Genomic DNA, 23,840 nt, shown 5'->3' on the forward strand with positions numbered 1-23,840 from the left:
GATAATACAACAGACAATTGGTTTAATATCATTTTTTACCTAAGAAGATAGCTGTTCTGATACACTATTTTCTCCAAAGAAATTTCAAATGTGAAATAGGAAATATATCGCTGCTATTCTTAAAGTTTGAACTTATGAGACTGTCTATAGATTAAATTCAGGTTACAAATTCATTAAACATAAGTGTATGTTAAATACATTGTCAAACACTGGCATTTTATTATAAAAACGACATCTATGCTATTTGTCCTGTTGAGAAATGTCCATATTCAAATTTTCCTACTTAAATGCCTAGTTCATTCCTCTCCAGAAGCTCGGCAAGCTATCCCTTACTTAAATTTTTCAAAATTACAAATAATAACTTAATGCTAAATATAAGGTTCTAATCCTTGAATTTTATTTCAATAAAGAGATATATTTCTTTTCAAAAGCCAACTGAATACTTTTTTGCTATTTGTATTGTTTGTTCTACCTAAAATATTAACAAGTTATTATCACATAAGGCATAAAATAGACATTTAGAATGAAAATTTCCAACCAAGGGCATATATTTTAATTGAAAAATCTAGTACATATTAGTGACATTTTTAAAAATGAAGAAAAAGAAAAAAAGTTAAAAACAACCACAGTATTTCTCCAGAAGTGGTGCAGATTCCTAAGGAATTGGAAATTATGCTGGTAATGTAATGGTGTGTGTAACCTCATGAGCTGTCAAATCCTAGACTGCACAAGACTAATAGCTCTTTTATAAAGAGTTTCTTTCAGCACTGCTCCCCAAACTCAAAGGCGCAGAACACTAACTATTTAAGGGCAAAGTGATAAAGACTCACTTGCTTAGGTTGATAAGCTTTCTCAGGAGTAGCATTTTTATTCTGAAACAAGTCACAGAACTCATTAGCAGAACCAATGGCAATGATAACAGACTATGAGTATCTTTAATTGTCCTTCTGTGTGTTATGCATTTAAAGGCCACATTCGAAATGAAAGCTTTGTCAGTGATTTAATGACAGGATTTGAGTTTTGAAGTAAGATCATCTCAGACCTCTAACAAGATCAGTCTGCATTAGACACGTGACCTGAATCACCTTCAGAAACCTTTCTTGACCACATAAGAGGTAAACACTTTAAACAACTTATTTTGCAAAATAGTATTTTGTCTACATCATTTAATATTTAAAGACACTAACTTGATAGTTCATGAAATATGAAATAAAATGCTACCTGCAAACCTGGCACATACTTCAAATGACAACCTAGAGCGTAAAGCATCCAAAGGTTCTAACTAGGCAGTACCATTATGTACCTTCAAAGATTTTGAAGGCTATAAGCATGATGGAAAAAAAAATTCAACATCCTTGGAAGAGTAAATAAAGTTTAAATAACCCTATTTAATATGATAATATATTTTGTATATTTAAAAACATATATAGTGAAAACTGCTGTTTTATTTTGTTTTTGATAGACACTACAGAAAGTAAGTTGATACAGAAGCTACACTCCGTTGCACATTATTATTTTTCCAGGTAGGATTGGAAATCATAGATAAGGAGATTTTTTATTTCCCAAAATATCAGAGTTTAAATTTTAAAAGTTTGAGAGCTTCCATCAAGAAGAACATGTGCAATGGCAGCTAAAGGGGCCTGAAGTGCTGGCTTCTAGCCCGCGTCCTATGTATGGCTCCTAGAGTCTAAAAAGACTGCTCAGCTTGGACTTGCATAACTTTGCAGTTCTGTTTGTCTATTTGTACTTTCAAAATATTAGGGCTAATGTTATATACCCCATTTGGGTTTTAATATCCCCTGTTGCCAAATAAGGAATATGAATTAATGTATAAAATCATTTCAGGTATGCACTCATTTAAACTATTCTTCAAGAATATAGTGAGTTAAATATCCCTAATGTTTATTTCTGTGATTATTTTAAATAATTTAAATTATGCATAATAGAACACTAAAATAACTGGAAAAATCAATAAAAAGGTCTTTGCCATTTATCGACTCTGTGTAAAGCAGTGAGATTAGATATGGGAGGATTACCAAGATTCAGAAGACTTTACAAACCAACCTTCTGTTATTCTTTTCTCTTTTTTTTCTAATACATAAAAAGGATGCTAAGAAGCCAAATAAATGAAGATAAAACTTGGGTATAAAAAACTGTATAAATGGTCAGGACATTAAGACACCTATTGCTTTTGTTTTCTAGCATTGTTTTCTCCTTTCTTTAAACATCACGTTCACACATCTTTTGGGAAAACATTTTTGAGATTGAGCAAGAAGCATTCTTATTGAGAGTGAGAGCAAAATTGCTCAAGGACTTCTACCAATCCTAACTGCAGTTTTTAAAATGCTGAAGGACAGGGATAGTGGCTCACACCTGTAATCCCAACACTTTGGGAGGCTGAGCTGGGAAGATTTCTTGAGGCCAGTCTGGACTACCAGGAGTTTGAGACCAGTCTGGACAACGCAGCAAGACCCCATCTCTACAACAAAATGTTAAAAATTGTAAACAAAATTTAAATAATTAGCCAGGCACAGTGGTGCACACCCTTAGTCCCAGCTACTGGGGCTGTAATGGAATGCAGGTTTGACTGCTCTCCACTTGCAAAGCCAAAAAAACGAATAAAAGATGCAGTTAAAATACAGTAACTTTATTCCAGAGTTAGCAGTGGGGAAGTGGCCAGATTCTCACCTAAAGACACAGCTTCAGCTTCCCTGGAGGAAAGCAAGGGCTTAAGAAGGCATGCAAAGGGCCGGCAAGGAGGTGCAGGTTGATAGGACTTGCTCCGATGATGTATCTTGAGGTGCTGCTTCATCTGGTAGCTGGACTGGTAATGCTGAAGGCATATCTGAGTTGTATTAATCACTGTTTTGAGACAAGTTCCCAGTAAGGAGAAATTCAGAGGTATTTAATATAAATGGTTAGTGGTTGGTATCTCCCAACATGTACTGAGGGAAATTAAAGCTGACTAGAAAATCCTGTGTTGATAGGGCAAGACGGCTCATGCCTGTAATCCCAGCACTTTGGGAGGCCAAGTCAGTCAGATCAAGCGGTCAGGAATTTGAGACCAGACTGGCCAACATGGTGAAATTCCGTCTCTACTAAAAAAATACAAAATTAACCAGGCATGGTGGCATGCACTGTAACCCCAGCTACTCGTGAGGCTGAGGCAGGAGAACTGCTTGAACCAAGTAGGTGGAGGTTGCGGTGAGCAGAGATTGTATCATTGCATTCCAAGCTTCAGAGACAGAGCAAGACTCTGTCTCAGACTCTGACTTCACTACTACGCAGTCTGTGCCTTTAACAAAATTGCACTTGTGTACCGTAAATATAACCCCAACTAAAACAAAATTAAGAACATGATGAAAAAAGAAAAGCAGTTTTGTGGGAGCAAATGCAGTACTCAAATCAGGAGCACATAGCGAAAGAAATGATGCTGGTTTTTAACACATCGGTAGTAGTTAGAGAATCGTTCAAGGGTAATTCATGCACAAGACCAAGAATATGTGAAGACTTAGGAGGAAAGAAGACCTTTTCCGTCTGCAGAGTCCAGATCTATAACGAAGACCAGGGAAGAGAGGAAGGATTTTGGAAGAGTTCATATTGTGAAAGATCTATTACAGTTTGCTAAGAAAGTAGCCTGAGGAATATTGAATGCCACTGAATAATTTTAAAGAATATGTGTTCTTTTTTAGTTACATTTTTAATTGGAGAGGATTTTTCAGGCATCAGAGGAAAATAACTGGGGCTATAGCTGTCAACTTAAGAATGACGACGCTCATAAATTTGGAAAGGAGAGTTTTATTTCTTTTAAATGTCTGCAGCCTGCAGGGTGACCATTATTACAAGTTGGGAAGCACAGGCTCAGGCCAGAAGCCAGAAACAGACACTTTAAGAGAGCAGCAAAAAGAACAGGAATTTGTATGAGCATGGAGGCCAAATATACATATTCAGTGAGCTTTAGGAATCATGAATATTTATGAAAGGAGAAATATGTACATGGGCAATTGAGCTTCTTGCCTCTTTGTGGATCCCATGCACAATAAATGTCTGTGTCAGCGTATTCCAGTGGTGGAGTTTTTGGCCCTCTGAGGTCAAAAGGTGAAGCAGAGGACACAAAAGCCTCTACTGAGCACTCTCCTGGACTGTCCGGAACCACTCCTCTGTGAATGGTCCCTTGAAGTCTTCTGAAAGGGCTGGTTTCAGTTTAGCTCAAGCTTGTCCAGCCTGCAGCCCGTGAGCTACATGCGACCCAGGAAGGCTTTGAACGTGGCCCAACACAAATTCATAAACTTTCTTAAAACATTATGAGTTCTTTTGAGTTCTTTGTTGCTGTTGCTGTTGTTGTGTTGTTGTTTTAAGTCCGTCAGCTGTCATTAGTGTTAGCGTATTTTATGTGTGGCCCAAGACAACTCTTTTTTTTGTTTTTCAATGTGGCCCAGGGAAGCCAAAAGATTGGCCACACCTGGTTTAGCACTTCAGGACAAAACCTAATTGTAGTTAGTGAAGGGAGGAGAATAGCAGGGCTTGTCCAGCCTCTTATCTTATCATGGTGGAAACTCAGTTTTCAAGGTGTTACTCTAGGGTCCTCTTGGCCAAGAGTCAGTTTCAGGGGGCTTAGAATTTTATTTTCAGCTTACATAGCAGTAGGGGTTGGAGACAAACAGCAAAGGCTTGAATCACAGTAAAGATCGTGGTGGTGAAAATATTTGAGTAGGTTGAGGAGGAATTAATCAGTTAAATAAGGAGAACTAAATGATTAGAAATAGGGTATGAAGAAGAAAAAAGTTAATATCTCCCATATTTTGCGGTTGAGCAGCTAGATAAATGATGAAATTATAAAGGTTAAGAACCCTTTGTGTTCAACTCACCATATTCTTTGTGGGTCACGTGAATACATTTCCCAGCCTTCCTTCTAGTTAGGTTATATACCATGTCACCGGGTGGAATCCACAGGCCATTCCTTCTCTATCAGGGTAGTATTGGAATACATCTATTCTAAACGGTTAAGCTACAAGATCGGTAGCAGTCTGGTTCCCTGACTCCATGTGACAGAACTTCCTAAGAGACATATCTGGTTTTCATTGCATGGTGAGAAAAGTAAAAAATCAAATTAATTGTGTTCACGCACTGATATGTCAAGAATTATCTCTTACTGTAGCATTTCTTTTTTGAGACAGAGTTTCGCTGCTGTTACCCAGGCTGGAGTGCAATGGCGCGATCTTGGCTCACCGCAACCTCCGCCTCCTGGGTTCAGGCAATTCTCCTGCCTCAGCCTCCCAAGTAGCTGGGATTACAGGCACGCACCACCATGCCCAGCTAATTTTTTATATTTTCAGTAGAGACGGGGTTTCACCATGTTGACCAGGATGGTCTCGATCTCTTGACCTTACTGCAGCATTTCTAATCCTAGCCTGATTCAGAAAGAAATCATTGAAAAAGCAGGAAATATGGGAAAGAACAGGTTTTGGAAATACGGAATGGAGCAAACACTGATGAGTTAGCTTCCACATGTTGAGATTTTGAATTCATGCAATGTTGAAGTGAAGATAAAATAATTTGGATATATAAATCTGGGCCCTAAAAACGAAAGCTGGGCTGGAGATGCAGACTTAGAAGTCACTGGGTTTCAAACTGTAGTTGATGCCATGGAAATGGATAATGTGTTTCGATTCCATCATTTCATTTACTGTATGTCACATTCATATAAAGAATATTTTTTAAAAGCATATCTGCCTATCATCTCTAAATATGTGAAATGCCATATTAAGTAATGCAATGTAATATAATTTTGCAATTTGTACTATATTTTGACTCACTGGGGTAAAACAATATATTTGGGAATCTATGTTTTAGTAAATTAGAAAAATATATTAAACAATTTTCTCTAAAGGTAATCTTAAGTAGTGTTAGGGCTCAGAAACCAATAGCTTAAAATATGATGTTTTGGCATGCTGTGTTGAAAAAGCCGAAGGGTTTCTCGGACCTTCCTCCCACCCCACCCAAGTTCTTCCCAAAGAAACTTAGATTCCCTTAACTCCTTAAGAAAAACAATAGTTTTCTTTCCCTCCTTGTAAGATAAAAAAATATAACCAAATTTGAACAGACTCTTTTTCAAGGTAAAGATTGTTTTCAAGAATCATTTAAATTGCAAACAGAATTATTTACAAGTTCCTCTCTGTCCCTGGGTCCATTCATTCTCCTGTAGTAATCATTTATTCGTCCTCAATAGAATGCCTCTTTTCCTTCTTCTTGCAACCTGTTTTACCAGGATCCAAGCTCCCATTCTTTTTGTAACCTTGAGATAGTATATAAGTTTTTGCAGCTTATTAAGAAGTTGGGTATTCACTCTGAAGGCTCCTGTGTATACATGTTAAATAAATTTGCATGTCTTTCCTCCAATTAATCCATCTGTCTCATGTCAGTAATGTTTAACACACCTCCAGAGGGCCAAGAGCAATTGCCCCGCAGTTGCTACTAGGTTTTCTACCATCCAGAATTAATTCAGCCAAGTTCTGGATCCCACCTCCTCCACCAAAAAAAAAAAAAAAAAGTCTCTAAAGAAGGCAAATGAGCATTTCTTGCTCTTTGTTAACCAGTAAATGGACCCATGAACTATGAGAAGTCAGTCTAACTAACCTCCCTAGATCAAAACACATTAATGGAAAGATCCAACGGTAAAGGTATCAAAAAAGTTAGAGTTTATTCATTTCAGCAGAATAGAGTTTATGCATTTCGTTCATATTTGTTCTGATGCAAAGCTCCAGTAGTTAGTGATGCCCAGACAGCGGGTGATTTTTTTTTTTTTTAGTTTCTCTTTATTTTTGTCATCAGTTTTGAGTCTTCCAGTTGATTCTCTGAGCAAATAATGAGCTTTTCAATAAAGGAATCAATTCTCACAATGCATAAGAAAGCTGCCCGCAGCCAAAGAACATTAACTGCTGAACATGTCAGAGCAAATAAGCAAATGGAGTTAAAAGTAAAAATTATCTCGTGATTTGGTAGAGGGTCATTTGTGAAAACAAAAATCCTGACTTTAAGATTGAAATTGAGTATGTCAGGCATTCAGTTAAGTGTTGTATACTACATGTAAAAAAAATTGCTTCAACTTTTACTAAATTTTGCAGTAACAAAATATTGTAAAATAAATTATACTAAAAGAGAGCCATAAATACAAGAATTTAATCAATTTTGCTTGGGAAAATTCTTTGAAATTTTATCTGTTCAAGCACTTAGTACATAGTTTAAACATAAATTTATCTTTCAGTTAATCATATGTAAAGAAACTAGAGAAAATGACTTTGGGCAGAATAGTGAAATGTACTATAAATAAAGCTTATGCCAAAAATAAAAATTGATGGTTCCAACTATTAAAACTGTCTTTGAGAGTTTACAGAAGTAAAATTTGAACAAAGCAACATTGTAAAATGCATTATTTTATATAGGAAGAGAAAAACATGAAAACATCGTCTTTGAAGACACAACATCACCAAAAAAAAAAAAAATTCAGAGTTAGATGGATAATATAATTGAAGTATAAGTAAGGTATATCTATAAAGAAAAAGTTTGGGGATCTCATTACACATATATATTTTTCTTAATTAATAAGAAATTAATGACTATGCCGCTAGATTTAAAGCTCCTTGAGAGCAAGAACTGTACTCTCATTGTCAATTAACAAATAATTACCAAACTTTTAGGAGTACTGTCAGAGGTGTTTGAACCAGAATGACTCCATCTTGCATAGGGACTAGGTAAAATAAGGCTGAAGCCTACTGGGCTGAATTTTTAGTAGGTTAGGCATCATAAGTCACAGGATGGGACAGGACGTCGGCATAAGACACAGATCAAAAGAACGTGTTGACAAAGCTGTTTGCAGGAAAGAAGCTGGCCAAAGCCCACCAAATCCAAGATGATGATGACAGTGACCTCTGATGACCCTCATTCCTCGTAATATGCTAAGTATAATACATCAGTGAGCTAAAGACACTCCCACCAGTGCCATGACAGTTTAAGGATGGCATGTCAACCCCAGGAAGATACCTTATATGGTCTAAAAAGGGGAGGAACCCTTAGTTCCAGGAATTGCCCACCCCTTACCTGAAAAACTCGTGAATAATCTACCCCTTGTTTATCATATAGTCAAGAAGTAACTATAAGTACCCTTATTTGAGCAGTCCGTGCTACTGCTCTGCCTATGGAGTAACCATTCTTTATTCTTTTACTTTCTTAATAAACTTGATTTTCCTTTATGAATTTATCCCAAATTTTTTCTTGTGTGAAATTCAAGAACACTCTCTTGGGGTGTAGATCAGGATCCCTTTTCAGTAACAGTACTGTGGTATGCATTTTGAGGCTTTAAGGAAGTCAGAGAGATAGGTTCAAAAAAGTGTAATATGGTCTGTCTGCAAAGAAGTCAGTCACAGAACAGCTCATTATATTAAATGTGATAAATGGCCATTGTAAAGCTAGAACCACCGAAGAAATAGTGCAGCCTTTTCTGCATGATGAGTAACGGAAGACCTTATGGAATAGAAGACATTTAAGACACTTAAGGTGTGACTTGAGCTAAGAGTTTCATAGAAGGTGTGTGTTTTAGTATGTTTGGTAGCAGAATCATTGATGAGTCTTTTGTGTGGTTAAACTTAAGCATTTATTAAATAGGGTATGTGGAGCAGAGGAAGATATAAGTACAATTTTCTTTTCTTTTATTTTCTTTTTTTGAGAGAAAAATCTCACTATGTTACCCAGCCGGAATGCTGTGGCACAGTCATGTCTGACTGTAGCCTCAACCTCCTGGGCTCAGCTGATCCTCCCACTTAAGTCTCCTGAGAAGCTTGCACCGTAGGCATGAGCCATCATGCTTCACTAGTGTTTAAACATTTTTGGAGAGATAGAATCATGCTTTTTTGCCCAGGCTGGTTTTGAATTCCTGGGCCCAAGCAATCTCCCTGTCTCAGCCTCCTAAAGTGCTGGGATTATAGGTGTGAGCCACCACACCTGGCCACCGTAACTGCAAAACTTTGGGAATAGATTATAAAAGACCTTTCAAAGTGTACTAAATAATCTGAATTCCTATAGGCAACATAAAGCCGCTAAAGATTTTATGCAAGAAAGTGAAAGTATTGTGTTCAAATGATAACTTTGCCTGTAGTATAGAAGACATCTGGTAGACAGAGGAGGAGTCAAGGATTTATAAGAAGGCTAGTGTAATAGTCCTCAGTAGAAATAACACGTGAGCTGTATGGTATTTACAGAGATGAAGGTTTTTAGTTTGTTTGTTTTTTGTTTTGTTTTGTTTGTTTGTTTTTGTAGTGTACTAATCAATTTAAGATTAAGAAATGTGAAAATGGCCATGCGCGGTGGCTCAAGCCTGTAATCCCAGCACTTTGGGAGGCCGAGGCAGGTGGATCACGAGGTCAAGAGATTGAGACCATCCTGGTCAACATGGTGAAACCCCATCTCTACTCAAAATACAAAAATTAGCTGGGCATGGTGGCACCTGCCTGTAATCCCAGCTACTCAGGAGGCTGAGGCAGGACAATTGCCTGAACCCAGGAGGCGGAGGTTGCGGTGAGCCGAGATCGCGCCATTGCACTCCATCCTGGGTAACAAGAGCAAAACTCCGTTTCAAAAAAAAAAAAAAAGAAATGTGAAAATAACTTCAAAGCTTCTGGCAAACATAACTCTTTGTATGGATAAAACTAATGAGCCTTGAAAAAAGTGAAGACTTGAAAAATAGACATTGAGGCTGTATTTGTGTATGCTGACACTGAGTCACTTTGTTGATATGAAACACCTTTGTAAAAATTATGACAGTGAGGAAAATCTGACCTACTTAACTCTGTCTTTCTTCTTTCCTCACAAGCTGTCTTTGCTCATTCCTGAGGATAGGTCAAACCAACTATGAGAGCAATTTAGTTTATAGTTAACTTTCAAACAAAGATAATCACTGTTTCTTGCTCAGGTACCAAAACTGCCTTTGCAAAACTAACAAATTAGCCAAAAAATTAGAATTATGGTTTAAGAGTCACATCACCAGAGGTAATAAGATTCATAACCTAGCCAATTGCTCCTACAGATAACATCACTATCATAAAACCTAAGACTGGCGCTCCAGGTATTTTTGAGACCTTGCATTATGATGGAACAGCTGATGCCAACTGGACTAGTCACCTATACTAAGAAACTGACTCCACTGGTCCCATGACTCCTATCCAGGAACTCAGCTGAAGAGCACAGGTTTGACTTCCTGTGATTTCATCACCAACCCAAGCCAATCAATCGGCATTCCCTGTTTCCCAGCCCCATGCCCACCTAACTATTCCTTGAAAACCTTAGCGTCTGAATTCTTGGGGAGGTGGATCTGAGAAACATCTCCCATGCTCTTGCTTGGCTGGCCCTACAATTATTAAACTCTTTCTCTGCTACAATTCTTGCTGTTTTCAATGTCTGGATTTTCTGAGCAGTGGGTGAGAATCCAGTTTGATGATTCCAAATACACTTGTGGAGATGTCTGGCAAGTAGATGAAATGTGAGAGCAGAAAGCCAAAAACTTTTGATACTATTTATATAAACATTGTAGCAACTAGTGTATAGGAGATCATTAAAAATATAAAAGCGGATTTGAGCTCCAGGAAATTGCATTTAGAATTAGAAGAGAAATGTATTCAGAACAGAATACATTGTTTAAAGGTTGGGGGGAAAAAGAAGAGGTCTGAGAAGGAGTAGTCAGATTGCTCAGATGGAAACCAAGAGTGTCGGATCTCTAAGGCTAAGGGAAAGTAGCAAGGAGATGGCTGGCCATAGGCCATAGAAAAACGTCATCAGTTTCACTTTCTCTTCTTATTCCATCCTACACATTTAACTTACATCTAGGTGGGTCATCTTTTATGAGGCCAGATGATTGTTCTATTTCCCCGCCCTGGATACTGATGCTTCTATTAGGAATATAAAAATTCTCTTTTTTCGGGTAAATGTTTTTGAGATGCAGAATCTTTTGCATTGATATATTTTTCCTTTTTTTTAAAAAAAATCCTGAGTTTCATAAGTAAAGCAGATGTCACTTTAGCTGACTTAGGAATTATCTAATTTTTTAGAATAAATTTCCATTTCCTATCTATTTTTTACATACACCAGATGAATAATTCAAAAAAGAGAATATCAACATTCTCAAATACTATTAAAGATTGACCAAGACAGCAGTAGAATTTCCCTAACCTTGACCAAACTTAAGACAGCCTTTTTCCTGCCTCGAGGCCCCTGACGTCCCTTTCTTTAGAACATTTAGAAATCTTGTAATTGCAAATTCTTTCTCTGCCTCTTAGAGATGTAAATCTTGTTAAGAGTTTCGGCAAGTTTCGCAACCCAGGATTGTCTATCTCAAAGACCTGGGAGCCATCTCTTTAAAATGTAATCATAAAAAGAGAAAGTGCCCACTTCATTCTCTGTGGGAAGGTAGAAGGCTATGTTTTTTGGGTGCTTTACTCCTAGTTGTAAAACTATCTCTTGTCAAGATATAGGAAAAAGGTTATTTTCCCTTTGGTTAAGGCCAATTAGCAAACGCAGATGACCTCCAATCCCTGGTACCCACAGCCAGGATCTTAAAAACTCTCTAGCACTTGTTTCAATGAAGTTCAGCTTAGACTGTGTCTGTCCTCTCCATTCCCTTGAAATATCCTTGAATAAAATATTTCTTGTCTATTTAACTTTCTCTGGAGTAATTATTGCTTTGAAAGTAGTTAATACATATGTGATATAGCTGGCCTAGAGTTAGAACCTGTACAATGCCATTTTATAAAGAACAAAACTGTTTCCATTCTCCTCACAATGACTGCTAACCTTGGCTTCTGTAAACTGCTAGAATGCAAAGAGGTAAAGCTGCATACCTTCTCTTATCTGTAAATGCCAGAATTACTGGCCTTTGTTTCCCAGAGTAAGCACCACCAGATAATTCCATCCTGACACCAAGCAACTGAAAATCTATGGATCCCACACCTACCCAGACGACGTGTAAACGAATGTTAATCTCAGCATCTGTGAACCCCTTAAATAACAATCAGAATGTCAAATAGTCCCCTGGCCCTCAAAATGTCCAGAAACCCCTCACTCTCATCTCCTCCCAGAAGGTGATTTGAATCCACTGGCCTTCGGAATGTCTGAAGCCCCTCACCCCATCCTCTCCCCTCACCTCTAAAGTGATTTTAGGGGTATAAAAAGGTCTTGTCACCCTTCTTTCTTTGCCACGGGTTGGAGAGATGTGAGTCCTCCGTGGTCGCCGGCAATAAACCCTGCAATTTGGCATACTTTTGTTCTGGTGTTGACTTTCTGTGCTCAGTTTGATGCAACACATAAAACTTACAACGAGTAGTCTAATACAATTACAGAGTCAATGGATTTATCTTTACATTTTCCCTTTACTCAGTGCTGAAGTGTGTATTTTAATAAAGTTAGAAATACATTTTTTGGTATTCCTAAATTGTGGCAAAAATCAGAGTGTTTGTTATAGCTTCTTGTTTTTCAGCTCTTCTACAAATATATACTACAGAAAACTAATGTTTGAGCTATATTTCCACTAGCAAAATGAAAATTAAATACATATATATTAGCAACTTGTTTGCTATAATTCATTAACTATATCAATTGATTGTCTTAGTGAAGTGTACTGAAGCATCATAAAATATATACACATCATGCTTGGAGTGGTGGCTCATGCCTGTAATCCCAGTACTTTGGAAGGCCAAGGTGGATGGATCACCTGAGGTCACGAATTTGGAGACCAACCTGACCAACATGGCAAAACCCTGTCTCTACTTAAAAAAAAAGAAAAACAAATAAAAAATAACAGTGTGTGGTGGTGCATGCCTGTAATTCCAGCTACTTTGAAGCCTGAGGCAAGAAAATGGCTTGAACCTGGGAGGCTGAGGTTTCAGTGAGCCGAGATTGCGCCACTGCACTCCAGCCTGAGAGACACAAGATTTAAGTCAAACAAGATAAAACAATAATTGAGAGAGATTTAAGTATAGACTCCACAAAATTACTCCCATTGCAATGAGCTAGTTTCATTTAGAAAGGCAAATTTAACATCACATGTTATATTCTATGAACCTGTTAATTTACTTTCAAATATTTACGAGAGACAAATTTATCCAAACACGTTGCATGTGTCTGTAATTAGGGGTGGCGTAACAAGAGACTTTCCTAGTCTGGTAAGAAAAGGAATATTGAAAACAGGCAAAAGACCAGAAGTTTAGAGATTGTGCAAGATAGTTACTTGTTTGCTTTTTCCTGATGATCATTAGTGTCATTTCTGAAAATGCAGCCACTACTTGAAAAGAAATTCGAATGGCCACACAATCATTGAACTATAAGCATTCTTGACAAGTCATTCAATACAACACCTTTTCTCTAGGTATAATTGTTATAGCTAAACCGTTACAAATAGATAAATGCTTGTGACATGACTCAATGTCTCCACAAAATGGTACCAAATTATCTGCATCTTAAAAAGAGGGCAAATTTTTAATGTTTTTCAAACCAATGCATCCTGAGTTTATGTAACTCAAATGTAGTGGAAGCCCTCCCACCCGCTCTGGTTTCACCCATGTACATTCTGAAGATAGACTAAGAAGCTTTCATTGTCCCTCAATTAATTGCACTCACAATTCATTAATAGCATTTTCATATCATCTCTGAATTTGTCAGCTTCCTATTCAATATCCACCCCCAATCCCTTCTTTCTAAGCTTATGAAAGACACAGTTTTAATTGGGGAACAATCCCATGTCCTCTTGGCATACAGCACTACCTATATGGGTTGCTCGCTGGAACTGCCTGGAACTATCTGAGGGGTTTTCCCTAACCCTGGCAGCATGTCAGTTTCCACAGTGCAGGGCAAGCTGAAGCTTCCACAGGAAAACACTCCCCAGATTCAGCTGTTAATCACTGGTGCATAAAGACTCCAGTTTCTTTGCCATTTTGTTAGGATAACTTTGATAGATGTTTTCCTGTCTCCCATAGATCCCCAGTGGGATTGAGTTTTAGTTGCCCACAGTGACAAATTGTTTGATAACTTCCCTTCATTGACATCTTCCTCTTCTTTGTTTCTTTCTCAGTCCCCTACCACCATTTCTAGAAATCAGCTCAGAAATAAACTACATGTATTTAAATCCTTTTCTGAGAATTTGTTGCCTGTTTGCCCAGCCTTCTTTTTAATCAGGAATGGTCTGGTAATCTTATTTCTGGTTAATGAAGCACAAGCAAAAGTATAATGGATAAAAAGGGAGGAAAGCAGTGGGAAAGCGTCTGTTCCACTTACTTCCCCCCATTCTCCGCCCCGATCAAGCACTTACTGCTTTAAATACAGAGACACCAGGAGCAGCAGCAATGAAATCAAGCGTGATCATGAAACATACTCAGAATGGTCAAGGGAACACGGGGACTAACGTGGGACTTGGAGTAACTGACTGAGATCAGTAGAAGTTTTTGTTTTGTGAGAACAAGTAATGTAAAACACTTACTTAAGACCAAATATATGTAATTTTGCTGTTGTATGCACTATTAAGGTACACATATAATTATGGGAAGCTTTATAGTAAAAGAAAGAATGTTTGCGTTGTGCAATAAACAGAAAAACTTCATAGGAATTTTTATTTACTAATTTATTTAAACTTGATGTGTAATTGTCCTTGACAGTTTCACAAACTTTTCTTCCTTCACATTAGATTTAAAAATATATTCTATTATGGTGGAGAATTCAATTTCTACATTCAAATTGTGTATTTGACACAAAAACAAGACTCCAGTATTTAGTCCCTAACAAATTTTTGATTTTTTTTAAAAAAATTCTTTTAATTTTTGATTTTTTAAAATCATACTCCTAATACCATCTCTTGATTATAGATTTCCATGTAAGCTCACAGTTCTAGAAAAGTCAACCAAATAATTTCTCCATCAAAATTCGCAAATTTGAAGACAAAATGGTCATAGCCAAGTTGTTCTCCTCGGTTTAAAGCTAAAAGCCTTACTTTGAACAAAGGAATGAGTTAATACAGGAAGGAAGCTGTGCCTGAAAATATGAAACATGAACATTAAAAAATTGGGTCAGAAGAGTATATCTAGCAATGTCTCAGAGATACAAAGGTTCAAGATGTAAGAAACCTAGCCAGTGCAAATTATCATAGGTGCTAATTTTGGCAGAGGAGTGGACAGAAAGAAGGAAAGGGTCAGGAAAGGAGATATGACTGTAGGGTCAGTCAGAGTAACGCCACGTGAGAAAAATTTAGCTTTCCATTGCTCACTTTAAAGATGGAAGTAGAGGATAGAAGGAAGTGAACTTAGAAAGCCTCTAGAGCTGCAAAAAGCAACAGTAAAAATAGAATCCTACCCTGGAGCCGCCAGAAGTAATTCAGTCCTGCTGACACTTTTATTTTAGGCCAATGAAACCCATTTCTGATTTCTACCCTCTGTAACTATGATATCTATGAAGTTGCTTATTTTGGGTGAATTTGTTATAGAAGCAACAGAAAATGAATGCAGCATTTTTCCCTGATATACTATTTATTATCTTGACAAGGATCCCAAGAGATGGTGGTAACATGGTACTAGACAAGCATGAATAAAATAACAAACTACATTAAGTAAAATGTTTATGCCAGAATTGCTGTATTTAGAGCAGCTAGAAATATGAGGCCCCAGTCTTGAAAAAGGAAAATGAGCAGCATGCCCAGGTACCTAAGAGAATCTGAGAATCAACTTTATGTGCCTCTCAGATGTAGTTACTTCAGGTAGTTTGTTTCCCCCATCTGGAAAAAAATCTCCAGGAATATTTTTTTGGAGGATTAGCTGCTGATTTCTCGCTGTTAATTTCTGTTCCAGGAATTAACCTTAGCAGAAGAGTACTGCATTTACTGAAATTGCCATCATACCCAGGGTCAGCCCAAAATCATGATGAGTTGGTGAGGGGATAGATTCCCAGATCCTTAACCTCAATCTGGGTCATTATGAAGGATCATCTCAGCTCCAGATCTCCCTGTAGGGACCAGTTGAGAGGTCTGCTGAAATCACATCATATTTAAATTTTCTCCTCTGCCCAACGTTGCTACTCTTTCTCCTCCATGTGTAGTCCATCTAGAACACTCCCCAATAAATTTCTTTCATGCAACTCTTCACCTCGGAGTTTGTTTCCCAGAGGACTCGTCTAAACCAATAATTTTCTAAGGAAGGAGAATGAATTTTTTCCCCCTTATTGAAACAAGCAACTTAATTGATGAGCAAAAGAACAGATTATCAATTGCAACACGTACTCAGATTACCAGAGAGAGAAGAGTAGCATTAGCTTTCAGAGTATAGAACCTTTTATAGTGACATAAAGAAAGCTGACTTGCCATGAGGAATTGCAGAAGAATTTTTGGTCCACCTCTACTGTATGACCTGATGCAGGTGTGATGTCTTATCCTAGCAGTGAAATAAATAATGGGTCTGATTTAATATGCAGCTGGCACAAACAGGGGATGGTACAGATAAGAATGCAATTAATTCGGCATTCTAGAAATACTGATACAGTCTGGGCCCTCAGAGAGGAGGCAATAACTTCATTAATTTATTCACTTATTGATTAATAATTCAATAAGTCTTTGTCAAGAACTTTCTAGATGTTTGGGACTGTGCTAGACATGCTCCCAGCATAAGTGGGAAGAAAAGATGTCCCTGGTCTTCTCAGCGGGGGTATAGACTTGTAAAGTGGTACTTTTAATATTGGGTGACACAGAAATATAACATCTCTAGGCAAGGGTAGAGGTGGAATAATACAAGCAAAGGAAACAGCAAATGCAAAAGCCCAAACTTCAAAAAGAGGATAACACAGTATGCTCAGTGACCAAAAAGTATTTCAGCATGTCTTGGAGGAAGGAATTGGTAGGGGAGGGAAGATGAAAGAAGGGGTAAGCAGGAGCCACATTGTGAAAAATCTTGTACGTAGGTAGTGTTAAGAGTTTAGACGTTATTCTGAAGGCTATAGGGAGAATTGACAGATTTTAAATAGGAAGTGATATGATCAGATTTGCCTTTTAGAAATATCAATGTGAAACTCTTACAGAGCTTGTCCCAGAAGGCACAGTCTGTGGCAGTCCCTGTTGCTGGCAAACTTGATAGCATCAAGGCTGCCTAAACCTTGATCTTACAAAACCCTGTAAACATTTAATATCATAGTTCTGACTCTTTTTATTTATAGGGTGCGAATACGTAAATAACATTTTTTAAAAAAAGAAAAAAACCTCCCTAATCAATAAAATACATAGAACACCATGGAACTGATGGGGACGTCGTCACTATAGCTTGTAAAATATACCAATGTTATAGTTTGTGACATAATTCTATTTGGCCACTTAGATCATGCAACGATTCTTTGACTAGCTTTTCAACAAGCAGCTCTGCTCAGGAAACAGGCTATAAATTACTGAGCAATGAATCTTATCCTCATTTCCATCAGTATTTTCAAATATTTTTGTTCAACAATTTCAAAGACAGATAACCTTGGTTAATATTGTTAGTACAATACAGTAAGTTTCTGAAAATGTTCTAGGAAATGTCATCTCTTTAGGTACCAAAGGTGAAAGCTATATATATTTTTCTAGAGCTTCCTTTCCACAGCTTTAGTAAAAATCTTAGAATCCTATATATACTGGAGAAAACGTGTTGTTAATCCTGAGAAAGTGTTCATTTAACCCTAGGCAGCAGGAAATCTTATAACTCATCAGAAATGTCTTACCTACTGCTGAATGTCACAGGACACAATTCAGGCTTATCTTGTGGAGATCCTGTGGTAATAGTCTTATCCCAAACATTCGGTTTTCAGATCTCTGATCGCCTTGAATCTCACTCTCCTGATTGGCTGCTTTTAATACGAAATCTTTTCAGCCTCCATCTGTCCTGATAATGCCAAGCAAGAAGATGAAGCCTGGACAAGCAAAAGATATGAGGAAATGATTGCTCTATAAATCTAAAATATAAATCTAATAATGAAGGCTTCCCAAAAGCAGAGCCCTATCAAATATCATTTGATCAAAATATTATTATTGAGCTAGAGAAATTCAACTTGATTTTAAAAACCCTGAGAAAAAAAGATTTTTTAAAATCTTTTATGGTATGAATAAAACAATGTCTATTTATTTATCTATATAGTAAACAATAGTTACACAATACATACATATTTATTAGGCACTCATAAAATGTGGGCTGACAGTATCATTAACACAAAATGATATAACAAAATAATCTGCACTGGGAAAATACAGGTATTTTCTACGTTCATCAGATTTTGAGCCATTTAATTTAAATTAATGTCGAAGAGCCATATACATAATTTCTCTATTTTTGAAACAAAAATATTATCAAAAAAGAATATAAATAAACTGTGGGGGTCCGGCACGTCTGCCGGGGGGCTTCCGACCAGCAGAGAGCCTCAGCCCCACTCAAGTGTTCTTAACCTGGAAGAGGGAGTGCGCGGAAGAAAAGATAGATAGAGAGCGGGGTCTGGAGGACTGCCAGGCAATGCCGGAGCAAGAAGTGCCAAGACAGCAAGTTTATTTGTGCAAACTACAGGTTATATACCTTTCAGTGTTTGAGGAGTGACGTACATTCCATTGTATCTTGAAATAAAATCAAGAACAAAAATCACAAGAAAAGAGGTACAGAAAGTATGACTCTTAATCAAAGGGTGTACAGCAAGGGAACAATAAAGTTTACAAAAAGGGGATCATAAATCTAAACATGTGTTTTTCTAAAATCAGGTAAGCAAGCAAGTAAGATTGTTAACAAGGTATAGCTGGACCTTTCTAAATGTCATTCTAACCTTGCCTATTCATATATAGGATCATATGCAAACAATATGATTGAGTTAGCAGAGGTAAATGAAGTCATACAGTTATTGTGCAGAGAAGGAACTAGGAGGCACACAATGTCTACCCATACGATGTCTCATTAGACCATAAGGCTTGAGCTCAGCCATTCTGTTGCAAATGTCAGAGGCAAAGATTGATGTTTATAAAATCAGTGCAACTAGACTTCCTCCTTTCCCTTAGCTCAACAGCCTCCAGGAGAGGAGAAACGTGTATGGGCTCAAGCTCAAGATGGCGAGGGTCCTGTCAAGGGCCCTTCGCAGGAGTGATCCCCACAATAAACATTGTATACCATAAGTTTATTATTTCTGTTTAAATAATTACTAAATAATTGAACTAACTAAAAAATTCAAATATTTTATAATATCACCCTGATATTGCATTGGTTTTATATCATTATTTTCTATCCCATTAGAAATGCATTAGGGTTTTTATTGAAGGCCCTTTCTTCATTTATTGTACACACTCCTGTGGAGGAATATCATTCATTTTGGCTTTGCCGTTAACTCAGTGTTATCTATGGTGTTATTCTGTATATCACACATTAAAAATCTCTACCTCTGACCTAATTGGTTGTCTTGCACTTTCCACTGACTTATTTGACTATTGCCCATATATGTGCGTTTTGATATTACCCAGGCATCTCAAAATGAATATTCAAAACTTAAATAATATTTCTTCCTAAATCTGCCCGTACATCTGTACCCTTCCTTTACTAAGGAAACAACCTCTGATATATCTGATATATGTTGATACAGGTAATTTTTTAAATGTCTATTTTTGTTACTAAATAATGTGCCTAACAAACATTATTCATCTTGCATTCAATCCTTAAAATCATAACTAGATTTTAGATACTTTCATTACTGCTTACTATGTTATTTGAATTTTTACTAGGCTGTATTATTATATATGTGATATTTAAAGCACATTAGAATAGCCGGGCATGGTGGCACATGCCTATAATCTCAGATACTTGGGAATCTGAGGCAGGAGAATCGCTTGCCCCTGGGAGGCAGAGGTTGTGGTGAGCTGAGATTATGCCATTGCACCTCAGCCTGGGCAACAAGAGCAACATTCCATCTCAAAAAAAAAAAAAAAAAAAAAAAAAACTATTAGAAAAATGTACCATGCACAGCTCTGATATCTCTAACTTAACTGTTATTAATGTACTTCAACATTTGCTGTGCCCTCTGGAATTAAGATGAAATAATCACATGGGTACCCATATATTGTCCCTTATATTTTTTCCTAGTGAAACTAATTCAAGACATATGTAAAGTACTGGCAAATTAACAAATACTTAGCGAGCTATTGGTCTATTCTGGAAAAGGAAAAATGGGATGCAGAACAAAGCTAACAGTGCAAACAACTTACTAACAAATTAATGAATCACATTTACAGCGAATATGTAGCAAGCCCTGATTTAAGCCCATTTTATATATATAAAACTCTCAAATAACTTAGTTGCTAAATGTACTGATGATTCCTATTTCACAGATATGAAAAAGGAAATAAATATGGGAAAGATAAACTAATTAAAGTAATTAAAAATGAAGTAAGGGAGAAACCAAAATTGGACCTTAGTTCAACTACAGGGCCAAGATTATGAAACAGTGAACTGGATTCTTCCCTAAGTGTAATTTTTTTTTTCTTGCAGATGGTACGCACTTCTCCTCTCTCATGCCACTGTTAATCATACCTCCAGTTCTTAACTTAGAAATAGTGCTTAGCAATGAGGAAGAGGAATATCTAATAGGGAATAAATGTCTCTTCTTGAGTTAGACAGGGGATATGTGGATTAGATTACTCGGCAATTTTTTATAGATTTGATCATTAAATAATTATTTTCAGCTCATGTCAAAATGCCTCATGCTTCTAAACTAGAAATGTTGGGTATAATCTCAGATTCCATGCCCTCCTCTTTCCTCTCTCTTAATAAATAACCTAACCTTTTTTATTGTACCTCCCAAATTGTCCTATAATCTATTCTGTTCTCCCCGCCCTCACACTACCCCATTTTTCTCCCACATGGCCCTTCTTTCTAGTTAGTTCTGTGCTTCTTTCTAAATACTTTTCTAAATGTTCACAGTGCATACTTTCCAAAATGCAAACCAGATCATGCCTACTTTTTTTATAAACACTCGATGACATTTTCATTTCTGAATGAATAATACATATTTGCATAATCTTGTCTCTGCTTAGCTGTCCAGATTCATTGTTTCCCACTTTCTAGTTCACACTTCATAACCCAACTATGTCAAACTCCACAGGTTGTTCAGTGTACCTTGCATGCTTTTGCCTATGGGCTTTTGGTTATTTATTTATATTGAAATAATTTTAGACTTACAGAATAGTTGTCAAAGTAGTATAGATTTCCTTTACATAGTTCACTCAGCTTCCCATAATGCTAACAACTTACATAATCATTACACAATCACTAAAGCTGTGAAGTTAACACTGGTGCAACACTATTCTTTATGTTTTACATTATTATGAATTCACAGATGTGTATTTCATTCTATGGAGTATAATCAGTACTGATTTATTATGTGTTGCTCAAATTCTTGAGCAGTTACTGAGTTTTGACCATTGGCAACTTACAAATTGACTCCTTTGTCCTTTCTACATAAACTATTCTATTTTTAATTCTTTCCTTTCTGACACTCATAAAATGTGGTAGGCTTACGTATACTTCTTCTGCCCAAGAATCAATCACTTCTCCAGTTTGACCTTGTTTATTTCATTGAGGATGGCAGTTGGAAACTAAGATCTGAGTGCTAGGTATGCTCTTTGTTACAATAATATTGCTTCTAGTCTCTCTCATTAGACAGACATATAAAATATATGTGTTAAACCTACTATCCATATAAAGTAGTTTCAAAAATGCTAACCCATACCCTGTGAGTGAAAAGCTTATAAACTGGATTATAATGTCTATGTACAACTTTTTGTCTTTAGCCATAAAATATCCAGTCAAATTACTATTTTCTAAAGATAGGCTAGTTATTTTCTTTCCTATTTCCTTCACTGTTTTTCAGGTAACACAATTAGGCTCATCTGTTAAAGTTTGTATTCAATTTAAGATATTCCCACATCTTGTTTTCATTTTTATTGACATACAGTAAAATGTACGCTTTGTGGTGCAAAGTTCCATTGATTTCAATAAATACATAGAGTTGTGTATCTAAAAACACTGTTGTGAGTAAAAACATCTCCATCACTCCCAAAATTGTCCCGAATCACTCATTTTCAGTCAACTTCTCCCACATCATCCCTAATGTTTACAAAGCACCGGTCTACCTTTCATCTTTATAATTTTATATTTTCCAGAATATCCCACTAATATAATCATACAATATATAATGCTGTGGTTCTGGCCAAAGCCTTCAAAACACACTTAAGATTCATCAATATTGTTATATGAGATAATAGCATTTTCCATCTTACTGCAGAGTAATATTAATTTGGTGAGTGTGCCACAGTTTAACCACTCACCTATTGATGGCATCTGGGTTGTTTACAGTTTGGATGATTATGAATAAATTGGTTAAAACTATTAATGCACAGACTTTTATGTTAACATATATTGTCATTTTTCTTAAATAAATAGGTAGAAATGGTATCTATTTAACTTCCTAGGAAATAGCCTGTTTTCTTAATGGCCATACATTTGGCTTCAGTAAGGTATGAGAACAAAAGCTGCTCCACATCCATCCCAGAACTTGGTAGTATCAAAATGTTTTCATTTTAACCATTGTTTTTTTGGCTACATAGTATTCTATGGTATATATGTGCCACATTTTCCTTGTCCAGTCTATCATTGAGGGGCATTTGGGTTGGTTCCAGATCTTTGCTATCGTAAGCAGCACTGCAAGGAACATACATGTTCATGTGTCTTTGTAACAGAGCGATTTATAATCCTTGGAGTATATACCCAGTAATGGGACTGCTGGGTCAAATGCTAATTCTATTTCTGGATCGTGGAGGAATCGCCACACTGTCTTTCATAGTGTTGAACTAATTTACAGTCCCATCAACATTATAAAAGTGTTCCTTTTTCTCCACATCCTCTCCAGCATCTTTCGTTTCCAGATTTTTTAATGATTGCCATTCTAACTGCATGAGGTGGTATCTCAATGTGGTTGTGATTTGCATTTCTCTAATGACCAATGATGAGCATTTTTCATATGTTTGTTGGCCGCATATATGTCTTCTTTTGAAAATTGTACATTCGTATTCTTTATCCACTTTTGAATGGGCTTGTTTTTTTTTTCTTGTATATATGCTTTAGTTCTTTATAGATTCTGGATATTAGCCCTTTGTCAAATGGGTAGATTGCAAAATTTTTTTCCCATTCTGTGGGTTGCCAGTTCACTGTAATGATAGTTTCTTTTGCTGTGCAGAAGCTTTGGAGTTTAACTAGATCTCATTTGTCTATTTTGGCTTTTGTTGCCGTTGCTTTTTGTGTTTTAGTCATGATTCTTTCTAAATTCCTTTGCCCTTTATTTCTGTCAAAAACTGAACTATATTTGTGAAGCCCTATTTCTGGACACTGTTCTCTTATTCTCTATTTTTCTTCTTTCCTTAATTCCACTTGCCTCAATTAGTGCAGATACATGGTAACTTTTGATATTGTAGTATGAATCTTCAAACGTTTTTGCTTGTTTTCTTCGAATTATTTTCACTATTCTAGTTCTTCTGTTTCTCTCTAAAAGTTTTGGAAGAGCTTGTCAGTATCTGCAAGTAGTTTACTACTGGCATCTTTGTTAGAATTGTGTTGAATCTATAGGTAAGTTTGGGGGAAATTGCCATTTTAAATTATTGGATGTTCTGACACATATACATCATACATCTCTACAGTTACTTAGGTCTTTATTTCTTTTACCAGTTCCCTGGTCCCTATCTCTACCTAGTTTATAAATTTCATGAAGGCAGGAACCTGTTG

At 36.6% G+C, this 23,840-nt stretch overlaps 1 long non-coding RNA gene across 2 annotated transcripts in view; it reads right to left on the bottom strand.

Moving 5' to 3' along the window:
- LOC118149914 (uncharacterized) overlaps positions 1-17,856 on the bottom strand; it is a 105,697-nt gene extending 87,841 nt beyond the window's left edge. For both annotated transcript variants that reach the window (XR_008478307.2, XR_013530569.1), the window contains exon 1: positions 17,764-17,856. This is a non-coding gene — a long non-coding RNA (uncharacterized LOC118149914). The remainder of the gene's footprint in view (positions 1-17,763) is intronic.
- Positions 17,857-23,840: the final 5,984 nt, after the last annotated feature.

This window comes from Callithrix jacchus, chromosome 21 (genome assembly GCF_049354715.1).
Source record: "Callithrix jacchus isolate 240 chromosome 21, calJac240_pri, whole genome shotgun sequence".
Classification (NCBI taxonomy): domain Eukaryota; kingdom Metazoa; phylum Chordata; class Mammalia; order Primates; family Cebidae; genus Callithrix; species Callithrix jacchus.